General features: G+C 42.4%; 1 non-coding gene across 1 annotated transcript; it reads left to right on the forward strand.

Annotated features, from left to right (window-relative positions):
* The first annotated feature begins 1,994 nt into the window (after window positions 1-1,994).
* On the forward strand, window positions 1,995-2,100 carry LOC137564851 (U6 spliceosomal RNA). Its single transcript, XR_011030915.1, has one exon. It is a non-coding gene; the product is annotated as a U6 spliceosomal RNA (small nuclear RNA).
* Window positions 2,101-5,423: the final 3,323 nt, after the last annotated feature.

Genomic DNA, 5,423 nt, shown 5'->3' on the forward strand with positions numbered 1-5,423 from the left:
GTTCACACAGGTTTAGGAATACACGCGCGCGCGCTGAAAGGCAGTACTTTTATGATGGCCAAGGAGGGATCAGCTGACCAGGCCGGTCAGCTGACCTCAGTGCTGGTAGCCATTGGTTAATCACTTCAGGGTGGCGCCAGAGAGCAATGCACTATATATGGTTACTGCTGGCCATTCTCAAGTTGTCTGTCGTTGCGATCACTTCGTGGAAGCACTCAGACTTAGTCAGATCCAACAGTGTGTTTGAACCAGGAGGACCTGGGAATTCATACTGAGCCAGATTACTTGTGTTATTATTCTGTTATACTTCAGACTAGTTCCAGGGTGTAGAGACCACGGACCTCACACCCAAGATTAGGGAACTTGTGTTATCATTCTGTTATACTTCAGACTAGTTTCAGGGTGTAGAGACCACGAACCTCACACCCAAGACTAGGGAACTTGTGTTATCATTCTGTTATTCATCAGACTAGTTCCAGGGTGTAGAGACCACGGACCTCACACCCAAGACTAGGCATTGTTTGATATTTGTTATGACCTGTTGCTTTCCTGATTATCCCTCTGCTTTCTGATTCGGTACCACGCATATCTGATATTCCGTTGACAAACCCTGCCTGCCTAGGATACTGAATCAGCCTTCTGTCTTTGTACTTTGTCTGTCCATGTGTTGCCGACCTGGCTTGCCCGACCTCGAAAACTATCTCTCTCCACTAAAGAGATAGTTTCCAGATCAGTCAAAGACATCCACCTTCAGGTGTCACTCACTCTCTAGTCCTTCCTACCTTCAGCCTGACTCCACCCCTTGGAGAGTCTCAGGCTGCAGGAAGGTTTCTGTACTCTCTATAGCAGTGTCTTCTGTACTGCCTAGGATCACCTGCTCGTCAGGTGGTTCACTCAAAGTCATACTGTTACACCAAACACTCACAATATATATATATAGGTGTCCAGAGGTTAGTACTATATCTGTATTATTGGTGATTCTGCAGATCATCCATAATCAGGTATAGATCTGTATTCTTGGTGATACTGCAGATCACCAATAATCAGATTCTCTCTGTGTGCTGACACCAATCGTTACACTTATGCTATGATGGCACATGAGGGCACATAGGGTCCCACCACTGGATAGAAAAACTCAACACAATGCAATTTCATGGGGACACCTTCTCCTCCACTGTGTCACAGGCTTTTCTATTCTCCCCCTGAATAACCACTGCCCTTCCTTACAAACAGCAAAAAACATTCAATAAACCTCCTGATTTTAAATCCCCAGCTTTCTCCTCCATCACTACTGATATTGATTCCACACGAGCAGTGAAAACCATTCACCTTCTAGAGTTGCCGACTGACATCAAGACAGCTTAACAGGTATTAATTAGCTTTGGCGCTCCCTTGGCTTCCAGCCTTTCCCTCCGTCACCACAGACAACAACGCAGCACGCGACATGCAGTCAAACTGCTCACCCTTTAAAGGCAAAAGGAGAGCTCATGTTGCACTGGCTCTGGCGACCAGAGGCGTAGCTAAGAAGCTTTGGGCCCCGGTGCAAGTTTTACATGGGGCCCCCCAAACACTTGATACGTAACAATTGATACAATATATCAACACCAATTAAGGACACCACAGCCTCAGATGTTCAAGAAGGGGATTAGAAACAATGGGCTTGATTCACAAAGCGGTGCTAATAGTTAGCACGCTGGTGAAAAGACATGATAAGTTTAGGCGTGATAACTATAGCACCAACTGGGTTAGCACCGCAGTGCACAGCTGATCAAAAGTTTTGCGCTAGCAAAGTCTGGTGCACTTCGCATAGAGTTTAATGGCGCTGCTTTGCGTGCGGGACTTTGCGCGCAATCTAAACTTATCTAAACTTATCATGCCTAAACTTATCACGCCTAAGCTTATCACGCCTAAACTGGCTTTTCACCAGCGTGGTGCAATGGTTATCACGCCTAAAGTCTTTTAGGCATGCTAACTGGGTTAGCACCGCTTTGTGAATCAGGCCCAGTGTGTTAATGATTACTACTATTAAAAATATCTACAGAAGTTTCATGTCCCCTGCGCAAGGATGACACGCAAATTCGTGAAGCGTTCCATATTATTTTTTTATGGCAAACTCTATACCTACATTTAAAGGGGGCTTAGATGCTTTCCTTGCGTTGAAAGACATCCATGGCTACAATTACTAGGTAATGCCTAATGATGTTGATCCAGGGATTTTATCTGATTGCCATCTGGAGTCGGGAAGGAATTTTTCCCTTTTGGGGCTAATTGGACCATGTCTTGTAAGAGTTTTTTCGCCTTCCTCTGGATCAACAGGGATATTTCAGGGAGCAGGCTGGTGTTGTACTTTATACTGGTTGAACTAGATGGACGTATGTCTTTTATCAACCAAAATAACTATGTAACTATGTAAGTGAATATTATCAGCACAAGTCCAATAAAGAGTGAATACTGTGGTTGAGGCAGGTCACTACCTCTGCACCCACTATTGCTATCACAGTTTGGCCTGGCCACTCCCCTTCACTCATAAATCCCACACAGCACTTCCCTATAATCTAAAGGAAGTATCCATAGTATAAAAACCTTTTTTAATAACAAATACGGAATTAAATCACATTCACAAAGGTCCATAGATAAAAGCCCTTAACTATAACGACTAACACATGCTGGCCTTGACCTGCCTCTAGCGTCTCCCAAAGGATATAGAGGTGGGATGAGGCCAGTATGTTATATATACAGTACAGACCAAAAGTTTGGACACACCTTCTCATTCAAAGAGTTTTCTTTATTTTCATGACTATGAACATTGTAGATTCACACTGAAGGCATCCAAACTATGAATTAACACATGTGGAAGTATAGTACATAACCAAAAAGTGTGAAACAACTGAAAATATGTCATATTCTAGGTTCTTCAAGGTAGCCACCTTTTGCTTTGATTACTGCTTTGCACACTCTTGGCATTCTCTTGATGAGCTTCAAAAAGGTAGTCACCTGAAATGGTCTTCCAACAGTCTTGAAGGAGTTCCCAGAGATGCTTAGCACTTGTTGGCCCTTTTGCCTTCACTCCGCGGTCCAGCTCACCCCAAACCATCTCGATTGGGTTCAGGTCTGGTGACTGTGGAGCCCAGGTCATCTGGTGCAGCACCTCATCACTCTCCTTCCTGGTCAAATAGCCCTTACACAGCCTGGAGGTGTGTTTGGGGTCATTGTCCTGTTGAGAAATAAATGATGGTCCAACTAAACGCAAACCGGATGGAATAGCATGCCGCTGCAAAATGCTGTGGTAGCCATGCTGGTTCAGTATGCCTTCAATTTTGAATAAATACCCAACAGTGTCACCAGCAAAGCACCCCCACACCATCACACCTCCTCCTCAATGCTTCACGGTGGGAACCAGGCATGTAGAGACCATCCATTCACCTTTTCTGCGTCGCACAAAGACACGGTGGTTGGAACCAAAAATCGCAAATTTGGACTCATCAGACCAAAGCACAGATTTGCACTGGTCTACTGTCCATTTCTTGTGTTCTTTAGCCCAAACAAGTCTCTTCTGCTTGTTGCCTGTCCTTAGCAGTGGTTTCTTAGCAGATATTCTACCTTGAAGGCCTGATTCACACAGTCTCCTCTTAACAGTTGTTCTAGAGATGTGTCTGCCGCTAGAAATCTGTGTGGCATTGACCTGGTCTCTAATCTGAGCTGCTGTTAACCTGCGATTTCTGAGGCTGGTGACTCTGATGAACTTATCCTCCGCAGCAGAGGTGACTCTTGGTCTTCCTTTCTGCATGTGAGCCAGTTTCTTTGTAGCGTTTGATGGTTTTTGAGACTGCACTTGGGGACACTTTCAAAGTTTTTCCAATTTTTCGGACTGACTGACCTTCATTACTTAAAGTAATGATGGCCACTCGTTTTTCTTTACTTAGATGATTTTTTCTGTACTGTATATTTGGGCTGTAGTATATATATATATATATATATATATATATATATATATATATATATATATATATATATATATACATATCTTTAAAACAGAAAATCATAACAACTTACATAATCAGATATTCAAGGGACCTTTTATTGTACCAGGGTTGGGGTATGGATTGCAGGTTACAACAGTAAATGTTTAGAGAAGTATCTTGCTATTAACAGCAGTGTAGAAATTCAATAACTATGATCTTTGACTTTAAAGTGGGGCCAAACTTGCACAAGGAAAAGTCTGTATTTCACACATGGTTGCTGAATAAATTCACTAGACTGTGCCATGGCAGCTCTCTGCCCTGTGTACACAACAGGGGTAAAGAGGTGCCCAGGCATGGATAAAATTAGGATAAAAAATGATAAAATATAAATGTACAGGACTATGCATAATAAACCTTATTTGTTTCATGTAACTGTTGTTACTGAAGCACTTGTATTGGCCTGAGGAAGTGGGCTTGCACTGGCAAAATGCGTTGCTTGTGCACAAAAAGCTTGTTTGTCACATGTGACTGTTGTGACTGAGGTAAGCCACCTCACTTATTTATATTTTATTGGTTTTTAACCTAATTTTATCCATACCTGGACGCCTCTTTACCCCTGTTGTGTGGCTCATACCTCCCTTTCCTGTAAGATTTCAGGGGTCCCCTCTGGTTATACATGGTGGACACCATTGCGATCTTCAGTTGTTGTTTTTGGTCAAGAGAGTGACTGCATCCAGTCCTGTTAGGACACACCGAGTGGAGTCGGGTTTATTTTCTCCACCTGCCTCAAGTGGTTGGTTGCCCCTCCTGCAACCCACCTTTGTGAGTACTGTAGTTTGTTTATTCTTTAATACCACATTTGAGCTATTAATGTACTACACTATCCAGGCTCCCATTGTCTGTCATTTTTCTCCCTAGAGTGTTTGGATGCCCACCTCCTTACTCTGCCCTGTGTAAACAGAATCTTAACACTTTCAGTGCTTAGAGTGAAGTGAATCTCAGTAACAATTTCTTTTTTTTCAGGATTTCCATAAACTGAATGAAGATTTTTTTTCCTTAAAGGTTATAATGCTGTAGCTAATATTTCAAAGCAGAAAGGAAGTTCTGAGTTGAGTTCCACTTTAAAGCAGCAGGGTCAGCCATACTATGCCAGGAAAAAAGAAAACACATATATACATAGATAACTAATTATTCTACATACATAACACATGTATTGTACTGTCCATGTTTTGATTTCAGTGAAATTTATATAGTAAATAAAAATAATTCTGTTCCTGAGATTAGCTATTTTGATTCCCTCTGACTGATGCCAATCCTGATGTAATTTCCTCCATTGGCCTCGATTCATAAAAGGGAGTGCGGTAGTTTTGAGAAGGGCGGGAAATTACTGCTAGCGGTAAATGAGGGTTTTTGCAGTGAATTCATAAAAAAAATTAAGAGTGCGAGGTGATTGCAATAGCA

Source organism: Hyperolius riggenbachi, chromosome 3 (genome assembly GCF_040937935.1).
Source record: "Hyperolius riggenbachi isolate aHypRig1 chromosome 3, aHypRig1.pri, whole genome shotgun sequence".
Taxonomy (NCBI): domain Eukaryota; kingdom Metazoa; phylum Chordata; class Amphibia; order Anura; family Hyperoliidae; genus Hyperolius; species Hyperolius riggenbachi.